The sequence below is a fragment of the Varroa jacobsoni genome, unplaced genomic scaffold, assembly GCF_002532875.2.
Source record: "Varroa jacobsoni isolate VJ856 unplaced genomic scaffold, vjacob_1.0 scaffold_120, whole genome shotgun sequence".
Lineage (NCBI taxonomy): Eukaryota > Metazoa > Arthropoda > Arachnida > Mesostigmata > Varroidae > Varroa > Varroa jacobsoni.
The window spans coordinates 129,369-144,418 of NW_019213022.1; positions in this window are offsets into that span (position 1 = coordinate 129,369).

Here is a 15,050-nt window from a genome sequence, read left to right on the forward strand (position 1 = left end):
ACTTTCTGAGAAGCAGGGTCCGACCACGGCAACAGCAGCGGCCATATAAACCGTAGGGGCATCAGCATTAGCAGCGACGTTTGCGACAGGATTTTGAGGATATATAAATAGGTAACCGGGAAAGGGAGTAGGGTATGCGGAGTTCGTTGAACGGTTGAAGCGCCGGCAACGGAAAGCGTCGTAGCGGCATGGCTGCAAGCTATAAACTGTGCACTAAGATGATGAGTTTGCCGGCCGTGAAGAGGGCGAAGACTTTCAACTCATCAGCATTGAGCCCTCTTTGTTGCAAAAGGACAACAACGGCGACGAAGACGTTGACGCGGGCAAGAATTGAGAGAAGCTGAAGTAGTGGAAATCAAAACATGCAAGAAGCGGAAAAGGAAATGCATTGCGAAGGAACAGAGAGGAAGCTGAAGAGAATGGATCGAATAATTAGGAAACAGACTCGACCGTAGGTTCATTCGATTATCTAAATGCACACTCGCACGGTGAAGTTATGGTATGTCGTTTATGTAATTATGGGGAGCAATATCGGCAGCCTAATGATCTGACATTCTAAGGTAGTCGGCATGTCCAAAGACAGATTCATTGTCAAACTGCACAGATAGTTTTTAAAACTTCCGAAACTCACACATATCGCTATACTAAGGTGAAATGGTGATAAGATTAAACTAATGAAAAATCAAACGCTAAAAGGCAACATACAAAATTAGATTGACAAAAACGCTGGAAAATAAAAGTATGGTATCCATGAGGCAACTGGTCTCTTGGTGGGTGATTTACACTGCTTTAATCACTTCGTTCCCTACCGCTTCCTGCGAACGATTTGATAGAATTATTGCTTGGTTGGCTGCATGATAGGCGGCTTTGGCAAGCGCGCCAGGATCAGACGCTGAGTTTGGCAACGATGCCATCACGACGACAGCAGCTTATACAGCGGTTGCGATGAGGAAACTCATCGATGATTCGGAAGAGGCGGGATCTACTTATCGCCTGCGTAGCTAGGATAGGGTAGTCTTAGTTTAGTCCTCTGACGCGTCGATGTCACGGGATGGATCACTGAATATGTATGAAAGAGAGATGAGCTTAGTCCGCAAGCAAGAGTCGCTGCCGCTACCATCGTCATCATTGGAACGGTGCAGAGCGGCGATGCCAGCATAGCCATCGCGCGACGAACGAACCTGTCTGAGCGTTACCTGAAAGACTTCATCTCCATGTTAGCGGACGGAGAGATGACTAGAACCGGTGTAATCTAGCCATTTTGCAAGTATCAATAGCAGCTAGATATTGCACACAATATTACCATCGAGTTTATATATATATACATGAAGATAATGCATGCAAAGCTAGCTGCAATGCTATTTCTGGGTAGAAGTACGTGAGGCTGGCAGCTGAAGCGGCAGCAGGAGAAAGACGCATCAGTAACAGTATTAGATGTGGCAAAAATAGCGCTATGAAGACCTAAGTCCCACATGACTGGCAGGCTCGTCTCTCGTTCTATTGCGTTTGCCGCTTGTTGTGTTTTAGTTTAAAAAGCCCCCGTTACTCTGCCTGAAGATTGAAGACGGTTACCCATTTGAGCGGACAAACAAAACGAGAAAAACTTCGATGTGTGTAGGTGCATGCTTCTTTCCGAACTGCTTTGTGCGATACGCGTTGCGCGCTCGGTGCTTCTTGTTTGCATATGTGATCTATCTTTGTACAGCGGCTCGCTTGTGGCCAAACTCCGGTGGTAACGCCCCTAACCAACGATACAATGGAGACAGAAGCAGCGGTTTTGTCGAGCACGAACCGGCAGCCGGAGACCAGAAAGAAGGCCATCAGTAGCAAATAATTGCCTACGCGAGTTCTCTAGCACGAGCTCGTTTACTGCGCACCACTGCAACGAGTTCGTCGACAGGCAGAAAGGAGACTCGGATGATCCCCTAAGGAGTGCTCAGGAAGCATTGGAGACACTCCTTTCGCTTGGTGTGCTGCGTTCAAGCGAGCTTATCTTTCCGAGTTGAAGGGGAAAACGCTAGACTGTTCAAGGAAACGAAAAACGTAGAGGAACCATTAGAGAAAACTAGGCGTCATGATAGTGGAGTAAGCTGAGGCAGAAATTGGAGCGAGTCGAACCGTCCCGGCTATGCTCGTCGCCACCGTCGTCGTCGCTCATTTTAGGCACTTAGGGCGATGGCAACCGCGAACCCAGCCTGGCACGCCAGTCGGTCGAGTAATATGTGCTTCTGTAGAAGTGGATCCAGAGCATCTCTACCGAGGGGAAGGGTGAGACGCAATTGAGGGAGCGTGATGAAGGCAGCTTGAGATAATGCGACAGTGCAGAGCAGAGAGAGAACGTGAGTACTAACAAGAAGGCATGATTAACTTGTGATGCTATAGAAGACAGGCCGGGCTGTATCTCAGTTAGATTCTGTCGTTTCTTTTCTGCTACTATTGTAGCTATTGTTAGAAGTATTTGTCATTATCATTCGAGACAAACGAAGTTTTCGCTACTGATGTCTGGCTGCGCCAATGGCCAACTTGTAGATGACTTCTGGTAGGGGTAGATTAGAACGTGGCCAACGCGATCAGTCGCATGGCCACAAGATGCAGCTTGTGCGGTCACGCGGTAGCTGATCGACGGCTATCTAGTTGAAACAGGATACTCACTCACCGTTCTAGTGAATCAAATACTCAGTCATCGATTGAACGAAATGTAACGCATTAACCGAGGCATCGAGAGGTTGTAGTGATCAAAAGAGCGACTTTGCCTCCAGCGGTCGTTTCCAACAGTTCCTCCAGCTTCCCACAAAATCGTCCCAATACAGCAGTGTAAGAAGTTGGGAAGCGAGAAACAGCTGCAGCAGAAGTGGCGATGGCAGACAGTGTGCAAGCAACTTAGCAAATTAAACTCAATTGAAGCGTTTAACTGGAGTGAGGTGAATGTAGCGTGAGGGCGGACTTTTGCGCCTTAAGCTGCAGCACTACGATTGCTACTCTCGCTGCTACGCTGCCGTTGCGGCTCGCACTCAGGAAAGGTAAAGAGTTAGTTAGGATTGGACATTTCATCGAAGAACTCTGAAGGGGGCAACAAGCTGGCGTCATCGTTACGCTGGCCCCCTGGTAACGCTCAACAGTGGCTGGCCGTGTGCTATCCATCTGTAAAACTTGTGGGAGCCTGGGCACAGCGACGCGTCACTGTTGCAACCCAGTGCCTGACTGCGTCGTCGCTGAAAGGTCGCGAGGGATCAACAGTTGGGTTGAAGTCGATCGAACGCAATCGCAAGTGGGTCACAATAGCATCTGCAGCAGCAGTAGTAGTACATTGGGCGACAGTGGGAGCGAGGTGATTGAGCGTAATAGTGGCGGTTGAGAGGGAAGATAGCGAATGTGAAAGTACACGCTGACAACGGTGAACCGAGATGGCGCCCGACGACCCTTGTTTTTGCTTTTTTCATACGGAAGTCTGCAGGTCATAGTAAAAGATCGAAAGAGTGTCGATATTTATACTATAGAAAACTAGAAGAAGAATGGAAGAAAGGAGATATATCGCAAGAGCCGACAGTTCGCTGCAACGCAGACGTTGACGCCAAAATATGAACGTCTCAGATGCGATTGGACAGAAGAACAAGGAAAGGCAGTCCACGTCAAGGAAACGCTGGGAGACAATTTGGTATGAAAGCCTGGTTGTGTCGTTGGTGAGTGTGCTCGAGGCTTTGCTGCTTGGGACCCTAAGGGAACGAGGTTTTGCTAACGGCGTAGGCTGGAGGTTTCCGATGCCATCCTTCCCCCTTTCAGGTGCTGTTATCCGATCTCGACGCAAACCACGTTCAAGAATCTTCACGCAGGGGAGAACCAGCGAACGAAAAAGGAAAACCGTGCATGAGAAATGTTTTTTAGCTTCACCTTCTTGTGTATGCAGAGGAACATTCCGATAGGGGATGTCGTTAGGACTAGGCCGCTCGCTTGGTCGACCGGGATGGACGACACCAGCCAAACAGAGTCGACGTTGGGCATAATGGGAAGCGGGAGAGGCATAAACATACACACACATAGGCACACAGGGGCAAGCAAGTGGGAACTGCTACAGGATCGCTGAGCAGCCAACTGTATACCGAGTGAACGGGGCCCAGGGCAGTGCTCGTACGACGATGATGGTAGTAGGGCAACTACGCGGCGCTGATGATGGGACGTTGCGGCAAGGAGAGCTTGACTTCAAGCGTCGAACAGGCAGCTAAGCAGCCGGTGTTGGTTGGGTTTGATTTGCCCTGGCTAGGCTTGCGAGGAGCTTCAGACTTCCAACAGCCCCAGACGCCGCCCAGCGACTGGCACAAGCAGGCCGGCAAAACATGCCGACGACGCTATTCGCATAACAAACAGCAGAGGCAGTACCGCGAAAAGGAACGCCCAACGCTACTGCTAGATAGAGCTACAGCGGCGCTAAGAATAGTCGGTGACTGTCCCTCCTGCAGCTTCGTTCTGCGGTGGCGTCCCGATGTCGAGCGGATGGGACGCTGTGGCAGCCGGCCCGAGGCTGCGAATTTCTCTGCGGCAACACAGAATATAGCGAACGAGAAAAAATGGGAACGAGCAGAAAAGCCCTCGAGGAGAGGAACGTGAACGGCGAGAACCTGGCACCACAGACGGCGACAGCAACTGTCGGCACCATGTCTACGTCGACGACAGCTCGCCAACCACTAGCGTGGTCGTACAGGGATGCCCTGGGCGGCGAAGCGATGCCACGATCTGCTATGGCGATCTGGTTGACTTTGGTGAAAAAGAAAAAAATGTCCGCGGAATGCCTGGGTCGACAGGTCGACAAACGGTTGGAATTACAGCTAGCAACAACAACCTCACTGACGCGGCTGATGCAAAGGCAGAATCAGCTTGCGAAGGAGCCTGGATAGTTGGTAAATATGACAACAGCCTTGGAGCGTAGTACGGAGCTCCGGTACGCTTGGTTGAGTCATACAGACCAGTCTATGTGGGCACAGGCTTCAGCTTTACCGTACGTCTGTGCGTATTGGCTTGCATATACCATTACATTGTGTGACACTTGCAGTGTCAATTGGGGCAATGTGATATGAGCTCAGTTGGCCGGCGATATGTACCTACACGAGTAGACTATGCCATTTGAAACTTATTTGGACCTCTTGGGGATCACAAGCGTAAAACAGCGAGACTAGAATCGTTATTGCATTGGATCTGAACGAAAGGAAAAGAATGACAAAGAGAAACAGCTACTGTCTTTTGGCTTAAAACAAATGTAGATGAATAAATGAAAAAATGCAAGCGCAAGCAGCGTATTAAGCATGAGATTGCTACAGTTTTAATGGGTATTTCGTAGTATAGCAACGTTCGACGTTCAACAGCAGAGCCAAGCCTAAATGTCTGAAGTGATACCATCGCACTTCGTAATCAGGTAGCCTTTCTTTCTAAGAACTTTTTCTTCGATTTTCTGGCTTGGATTTTATCAATCGAATTTAGTGTAAAACAGCAATACTTCTTATTCTCTAGGCGAAACTGCATTTTACTTAGCGAGCTCTTTTAACCACAAAATCAATTATACATTTACATTATGTTCTTCTCTCATTTCTAATGTTAAATAAGTAAACAACAACAAAACTGCCATGGAATTATGTATAATAAGCCGAATGTCAACATTGAGTGGTGACGACGTAATTGGTATATTACGTACGGTTAATTTCTGAAGCTTTAAGCAGCGAAAGCAAACCAATACTACCGTCTTAGCTTTTACGAGAAGTAACTTATACGGGTTAGTAAAAAAAAGTTTTTATAGTCTTGTACCTTTATCTACGAGAAGTTGCAAGTGATCATATAAATCTTAACAACACCGGCTGGTTTAGAATTAGACCGATCGCCTCAAGGTTTAGACATGTAGCAACGAATTGGCTTTTATCAATTTTGTTCATGCCCGCATGCAATAGATGCGCTCATCATAGTGGACCCATTGACTTCATGAAGCATTCTGTGCACGTATGGGTAGCACTACATGGATGAGCTTGACGCGAAATTGGTGTTTTGCTGAATGCTAGAATTGTAACGGTGATGGTTCAGCCGACAACGAGGATAGAATCGTGGGCCAGTTTTACATAAATCGTGTGTTCGGATCTAAGTATCTGAAGATTTCTTCGGAACTTTGCTACACGGAGACTATTTCTATTGATAGAGACTCGAGTGCTAATTTCAAATCTGTGGACGTGCAGTCCACCTGAATAGGACAAGGGCATTCAAAGTGAAATCATATTTAAGTTGCAAACCAGCCAGGAAAAAGGCTCAAATTAGACAGGGGATATGAACATGCACCTGAACCTTGTCACGATCTGGTGTATCAGATCGTTAGGGACGACGACGCGAGCAACATACTAACAATATTGGACGCTCATACAGGTGATAAAGGTTGTGCGGCTACGAAAGCTAGCAAATGCGCCTCACAGCTTCCGTAGTACTGCCCAGAAAGACTTAATAGTCAGAAGTTACAAAGCATTATGGGTCGGAAGTTGGCCAGGGCTTAAGAAAATTGTCATATAAAAAATCAAGTATTTACAACGCAGCTAGATCTTTTCTAAAAGACTATAGCTGAGTTTTTTTCAAGGAACACTAGTTGCACATTACAGTAGGAAAGCTTACGGACGAAAAAGTAAACCACGTACGCTATTCTTACCTATGAAAGCTTGCATACACCCATACGGTAGAATAGACTAGTAAATTAGCGTTGTTTTAATTTTTTTTTAACGAAGAGCCTCAGATTTGGATGTAGACGCGCTATCTCTTTATTGTTTAGCCAGTCTAGGTACATATTGTTCAAAGTATGCCTACGGCATATATCATAACGATATCAATGCATCTTTGATTCATTTTCGTTAGTCTCAGAGAAGAAATAGCCTATCAATCAGTGGGAAGTACGCTCGATTGCAAGACAAACATCGCTCAAAAACGTGCCTTGATAGGTGTGAAATGGAGTAATAGGGAATACAGCTGCGAGAATCGTGGCTGCGTACAGAGAAATATGAAGCAGGTAAGAAGAATGGATGTCCCTAAGAAAGAAGTGGCTTCGAAGATATAAACAGAAATGAGTCAGGACCAATGAAGCAAGTCTAAGCAAGGCCTAAAATGATCCTCCGGTCTACAACAGGCTTGTGCGCCGTGAATTCTAGGTGGAAAGGAAATTCTTGAAATCCTGCGGGGTCAGCACGATCTATGCTCTTCAACGCTGGTCGAATCAGCAGTACCCAATTCGGCTCAGTAGGCTCACCATGCCTGAACCAATCCCTTCCATCTTAGTAGTGCATGTACGAGGAAGCCGCACGGTGGACTCGTCCCGTTTACCCGGCTCTCCATATCGACACATTAGCTCGTCTCAAAGCTCGACACTGCGAAGACCGTGAGACCCTTCTGCAGACAAACACTTCGGTCGTCCAGGCAGTCGCAGCTGCGAGTTGTGGACCGGACGGCTCTAAACATGAACCGATCGCCGAAAGGTCGATTCGCTGCTAGCCCAGCCTTTGTTGGTCGACAGGCTGAAAATCCTGCTGGTATAGCCACTATGACGTAGACACGAGAGGCAGGCGCTGAGCCATAGAAAGAGAATAGCGTAGAAAAGATGGGTGCGAGCGACAGAGCGAGGACGAGCACACTTGGGGTCGAGTAGACTCGGACGTAGCTGTGCGTGCAGGAGTGGCGCCGGCACCGACAGTGGCAGCGGCAGCGCTCGCTGTCTCCGTGCGCGGAATGGCGCTGGTCGCTGATCCCAGTGACAGATGAGACGAATGAGACGAGTCGGGTCAGGCCGAGACCTCTCACATTCAGCTCATACTATCGCCCGTTCTGAGCCTGCTCAGTGGGCGAGCGACCGACATGCCTTTGGTAGTTGACTGCCCGATCGCGCCAAGGAGCCGAGATCGGAGACAAGGAAACCTCAGTCCATGCGGCGTCTCTAGTTTACGCTGCCGGCGGTAGCTGTGGCAGCGCGGACACAGACAAGGGCTATGGAGCTGTCTTGGTACGAGAAAGAACAGGAAGCGATGGTCACCGCTTGGTCATACCCAGACACGGGCAGCCATGAGTGGTAGTGGCAGTAAAGAAAGGCGAGAACGGACAGAAGCGGGCGAGACGGCGTCTTTCAGCAGCTGGGACTTGCTCCTGCGGGGCACCAAGGGCAAAAGCCTAGCCGGTCATTGACGGTGATACGTAAGAGAGAAAAAAGAAGACCAAAGACACGGGAATCCTAACATGAAACAGACCAGCAGCTGCAGCAGAAGTGCGAACAGCAGCAAGAAGACGGTCAGCGACCCTTAGCTACGGCGTAAAAGTGCCGCGAAACGGCAAGGTACGAACGAAGGATCACAGGGATCAGAGAATCCTCATAGTGACCATAGCGGCATAGCTTACCTCCTGCAAGGTCTCGGCTTCTTTCTATCTCTCCTCTTATGGTTTTGACGGTTCTGTTTCTGCTTCTGCAGGAACACGCGCACGACGGAGAAACGAACGAAGTGAAATAAGAGAAACAGAAACGTTTACGGTATGGAACAGGAGAAGAGTAGCAAAGGACGTGTAGCCTAGGCCGCGACTGAAAATATTCAGATTAGATAGATATTGCTAAGACGTTGCAGCTCCGACCGCTGTCATGCGACTGGCGGTGTGCAGATGAGAAGAGAGCTCCCTTGGACACCATTGCACATTCTCTATGCACAGGCACATATACACTCATACGTAGATCGCGTGCTCACTGCCTTGCGTGTTTCAGCAGGTGCCTCCGTAAGTGCAAGTGACACCAGTAGAAAGAGATCAGCTGCCTACGCATAACCAATGGCGGCCACAAAATGACGCGATGTGTACGTGGTGGGGGGCCAAGGCATGCTTTTGGCTCTGCGACAAAGCTAAGAACAGTGAACCGTGCAGAGAGGGTGCCATCCTTACAAACATCCCATGAGATGAGAGACAAGCGTAGGTAGAAGCAAAACGTATTTTAAGAAAAATCGACTGACGCCTGATACCCCGATCCGAGTAGTCTCCCTGTTTCACAATCTGAACTATTGTCATATACCGACTATGCTGTACGAACTGGTTGTAGTAATCGTAGGCGTAGCATATAGATAAAGCTTATTAACTCTTTATCATTATATTGTGTCTAGTGGCGATATTTATAAGCATATATGTGTGTCAATATTTCGAGCTACCTACTTGTAGGTAATCAGTAACTGAAAAAAGTACTACTCTTTGCCAAAGGCTCTTAACCCTAACATCGTTTGATTAAACGGCGTCTGGCCCTGAGGAACACAACGTACCGAGTCTAAATTGCGCTTGTGCAAATAACGGCGAAAATAGGCCCTAATTGTAGATAAATAGTACCATAGCCTTGTAGTATGCTGTTTTTCTTAGAAAAAAAAATAGTGGTTATCTTTTATAGAATGTATTTCCGTATGATAAAGTATGTAATAAAGCTGTCCATCGCGATTTATTAAGCCTCTGATAGCAAACCTTATCAATTTACCCTGGTATCTGTTTAATAATGAGCTTCGATGTGTGCTTTCGATAAATATTGGGTACACGCTCGTAAAATAGGCAAATAAGCGAAAATATGACTCCTCGTTTCTAGCTGGTGTGTGTGAACTTTATACATAAAACGTTTCGTACTTGAATAAGATAGTCGTTTCTTTGGAATTAGTTTAGAGGTCGAGGTAGCCACAGTAACTCGTTTGTAGAGTCAGTGGGTTAACTGATGTACCCTAACTGCCTTAAATGCTTACCCTTGTCTACTATCTTACTGTACTCCACTTGCGGAAACTCGGCTGCTGACAAACAAGGTTGTCAATTTGCGGGAGGTAGCTGCAACAAAAGCCAGGGTCAAAGCCCAACTAGGCTCAGGGATTTTTACGTTTTTTTTTTTGTCTCTTTGAGTGGTAGAGTACAGTAGTCTTTCCTAGGGCTTCCTACCGGCATCTTGAGCAATGGTAAGGGCGAGGCGATAAGCACAACGCCACTGCCATCGCTGGACGGGCCGATTTGTGAAGCAGAAGAACACAGACTAGATGAGGGCGAAACCTATGGTTAGTACAACTGGAAACAGTGCCGGCACTTCAGTGGCAGTCAGAGAGGGACCCGGTTAAGTATATAGGAGTTGTGGTGTCAGTAGAAGCAGCGACAAGGATAGCATCCAAGTAAAGATGATGATGAAGTCGCAACCGGAAGTCCCATTAATAATCATCGCCGAACTCGCGGGTTTCGCACCCCTGCACACCTCGGAGAGTCAATGATTGGGAGAACTAGCATTTGGGCGACACGACCAGCACTTGCTCTATCTATATCTATGCCTTTAGAGAGGCTTTGTTAGAGGTGGCGCGAGAGTTCGGCAGTAGGCAAGATTCCGACAAAAAGATGTTGACATCGTTCTGTGTTTTTCTTAATATGGCAATGACCCTTTTTCCACAAAAGTTTTATCCTGTTCCTATACTACTAGGTTATTCTATTAGACAAGCGTATTGTACAAAGTGCCTACTTTATTTCGATTTGCGTTCTCTTCTAACAGTGTCAACTGCCGGCAGAATTGCTTCAGTACCTAGAAGTAACACATTGCTTTTAGGAGGGGGTAAAACTCGCACATGTAGTAAAATCAGTGCAAAGAGAAAATAATAGGAATAATACCACTTAAAGCTGCTCACCTTCGTACATATTGGAACACACGGGTTTCTTCGCCCTCTTTTTTGTTAACTATGTAAGCCTTAGTCGATCTGCTCGTTTGACTTTCACGACTAAAGTAACATTCCCAAGTACGTCGAAATATAGATCTACCTTTCACGTCCCTGTTTATGACGGCGCACCAACTTGATTCGTTCGCTGACGTTTGTTCTCCCGCCATCTAGTGGTCCTCCATCACTCTACACGCGATCTTTGTCGTTTTTTCCTTACATGGTCATGTCTTCCACGGGGGTGGTATCCCGTTAAACAATACAGCTAATGGTAGTGGGTAGCCGATGTATTTCACCGTTAGCTTGTTCAGAACGTGGCTATGGTAGCTGGCATCTCGCCCGTTGGCTCGTTGACCGGGTCTCACTGGCGGATTCCCGCTTCACCCGATCGGAATCCAGCCCTTTCCCTGACCGGACTTCCCTGCAAGGATCTCTCTTCAGCCTCCCCTTATTCCCGACCCGTACCCCGTCCAGCGTGGACGGTTGATTGAGGTAATTGATGGCCCTAATTGATGGTGTTAATTATCATTGCCACTAAATTCCGCCTTCTCTTCGACAACGTCCTTTGGTCTTTATCGGTCGGCCGAACCAGTGGCGATACCGGTTCCACTAGCACCGGAGGCTTCAGTCGTGTTCTCAGAAGCTCACACCCTCTAGAGCAGGGGCCCTCGCTGGTCCTAGCCGGCTTCGATAATCAATAATATTTGTTGATCCCTTCCTGTCGTTCTTCCCAGGCAGGCCAACAGCCATTGCTTCACTGAGCCCTTTGCCTCTGCAACACCTGCTCGACCACTTACTGCTAGTGATGCACGATCACCTCATCGCTTCCATTGCAGCTCTTATCAAGCTTTAATTCGAAGTTCGAATCCTTACCTTTCCTTATGCAGGACGTGTGGCATGGAGAAGTAGCGCAGAAACCCAATAACTTCATAGGCTCCTACCTTTCCATCTGCGGCATCGACGCTTCTGAGTGTTTGATTAGGTTGGAGCGAAAATTTTAAGTTTGTACTCAGTCTGTAGTGGTTGTGGCCATCTTTATACATGCTGCTTAGCGAGTGCACGCAGCCTGCCGCGTGAACAGAATTTGTACATTTTGAATAGACTCTGTTCCATACGGTACACCTCGTCACAGCAGCCCCAGTTTTCCCGGCTGTCCTCGATGTTCGAAGCGAGCGACAGCCTCAGTTGATATATAATAAACAAAGAATAAAATATCACTGAAGAGTTGCGACGCAGCGTTCTGTCACCTCTTCTTAATGACTATTTGTGAGGTTACCGACCTGCAGTCTTCCGCATGTTTGGTGCAGAAGACACAAAATTAATTGAACGAATGTGATATTATTAGCATTATTTTTCTCGCGAATGAATAAAAATAACACCACATAGACAACGCTTTACATATTAAGCATGGGTTTATGTATAGAATAAATATTGATCATGTATTGCGTTATCATTGACTAACGTATGATGGAACTTACGAAGAGATCGTGCAGTAGATAGACACAAACACTATGTGCCGAGGCCAATTATGCTGTTTAGACATAGTTTCTGCAGTGAGCGAGCTCTAGGTAGATTGTATCGCAGCGAAGAAGTATCAAGCATCTAGTTTTATCAAACAGATATACATCTATTGGTCAATAAAGAGGAGCGATTCAATTACAGTGACGATAATAATGCTGTTTATGAGGTGACAAAATACTAACAGTCACTCAGATCCGCACAACATACTTTCCTAGGCAGGCAACGCTGTCTCGTCTATCAGTTCCTCCCCTTGTTTCCGGGGTCCCACGCCACGTCGTTTTATTCCATCCGCTCGCCCTCTATGCACTGAATGCATTTATCGTCGTATGTACTTACGTGCACGCAAAAGCGCGCAATGTTGCGCACGATAGGAGTACGATACGTAATATGACAGGAGTGAGTGCTCGATTCGAAGTAAGACAGGTTGGGACAGGGATGAGTTCCGACAGTAAATTGGGGGCTTTTCACTGGGGTGCTGCATCTACCAATTTTCGTACCGTAAGAAGATAGCCGTTGACCGTGGAGCTGTTTGTTGGACGACATAACGTCTATCCCGCCTTGGAACGAATATAAATATATTTACGTTGACTATTGAGGTCTGCTTTCAGTTTTTAGTCGCAACTCCTCAACTAGCTTAGATTCTTGTGCAGCTTGGTTACATTATATATTGGTCGGCCAGTTCGCTCAAGCTGTTTACATGCGATTCAATTAGAGTGCCGTACAGCGAGCAGATAGACCATTAATATTGGTCGTGTTTGGAGTTAGAGGTTATGTGAGAATGATCTGAGCCATAACAACTTTGAATAGCGTCAATAACAGCTGCTGTCACCTTAGCGTGTACATCTTAGTTTCATATAGTTCTCACTTACTTAGCAGTTTTTGTCGTTGCGGCAGTAACTAGCAAACGAGGCTGCTGTCACCTCGACCAACCGATGTCCTTTTCTTGACTGCCTCCTTTTACAGCACTTCTTCTAACGGGTTCTCTCTTAACTTCTCTTTTATCTTGGGTCCACGCTTTCAGTGACAGGTTAGTCGTAGCAGCAGAAGGCGCAGCACAACGACTGTATTCACTAACCCTGTTATGCTGCAGTGCGCACGTTTGTCTCGAAGCCCCTTTGTTACTCCTTCATAACAGTCCTCTGTCGCTGCCGATTGCTTTTCTCTGAGTGAATGGACAACCCGCTGCCGTCGAGTGATTTTAACACAATTATGCACTCAGTTCGCGCATTGTGAATCCGGCTCGCTGCCACTGCTGTCAACTACTGGGTCGTTACCCTGGTTGAGTCGTTCACTCGAAGGTCGAAGGAGGTTGCCGAGTCTTAGGATACAGTACAGAGGAGAAATACTGGGAGAGCGTGCGTTTCCCCCGCACGCTAGGTCACTCCTCCACACTTTTCTTGTCGCAGTTAGACAAGTGTGCGTCTTGGCCCTCTGCCTTTCTTTTATTTCATTGTGCCGCTTCAAAGACGAAGAAGCATAAATAGTTCATAACTTGTCCTTTGACCCCACAAAGCGTTTCCTGTCCTCATAAAGTCTGGGCCATTGCCATCTATGGCTAGCATAGCTGTGTTCACTTCCCAGCATAAAGGTATAGGGTAAGAACAAAACGATGAATGCTAGTGTTTTTTTTCTACGTTGTGTTACTGCTCCTTTGCTTTGAAGCACCATTATGGAAGCCCCCTAAAAAAGCTTCTTTCGTCTCAAGCCTAGCAAACCTCTTACTCGCCGTCAGCTATCCTCTGCCACTTCCCCTTTGCTTTTGGGCGTTTGCGCGCTGTTTCTTCTAGCACAGATTCTCGTTTCTCCCGTCTCTCCCTCTCTCGCTGTTCCAACAGCCTTGCGCCGTTAAAGCCGACCTCCTTCCGGTCGCCATTTCAGATCTTACTAGCTAGCCAGCTAGCCAGCTCGAATCGTTGCTGAACATCGGAAAACACCGTCTGGCAACGAGTCCGTTACGGTTGTTTTCCCAGAATGGTTAACGGAATCGATTATTCTTTGCTTTGAAGGTAAGACGGGCGAAAAGGTTTGGCTCCGCTGATGTACAGAGGGACAACGACGGTGTCCAAGGGCACGACATAAGGGGGGGGGGGGGGGGGATAGGTAGGTAGTAGCGGTAAATTCACGAGGGACTGCGAATATCAGAAGCCCCCCGCACCCAACAGCTGCAGCAGCACTAAAGAGGGTCAACCAGGAGTGGTGACAATGAGAGAAGGAACACTTAGAATAAAAAGGTTCAACTGAAATCGAATGTTTTCATCGCTCGATGGAAGCTTAGCATAAAACGCGGGCTAACGGGAGGCAATGTCATCATTCCCGCTCTTAGCGAGCATTTGATGAGGTGTTTAATTGTTTGTGTTCGCACGGATACATTAGCCAGGAACCTTTTAAAGTGTGCATTAGATCATTTTTAATACTGTACGTGTGCATTAAAGTTCCGTAGTAAACAATTATACTTGGTTTTCTAGCAAAACGATGCCTAACACATGGGACAATGGCCGGCTAGCAATAATTATAGGTATCTTTTTTAATTCAATACGATAAGATTACAAGTCATTAATAGTTATTATCGCCTTTTACTAATCGCGAATAGCATCACAAGTACAAGCCATCCTAACTTTTTTTTTGAGGAAAACACTGCTCATTACGTTTTCAATACATTTAATTCCTGTTTTCTAGCTGAACACTATGCATCTCTCAATGTAATAGTAAAATACGTTCTGAGTCTTCTTAAACGACGTTTCTTGGAGAAAACGACAATGGAGTATAAAATTGAAGGGTCTTTTCTTTTCAGGGAAAATAATTCCTATAGCAGAGAACCAAAGCTTGGCGAATTGCTTC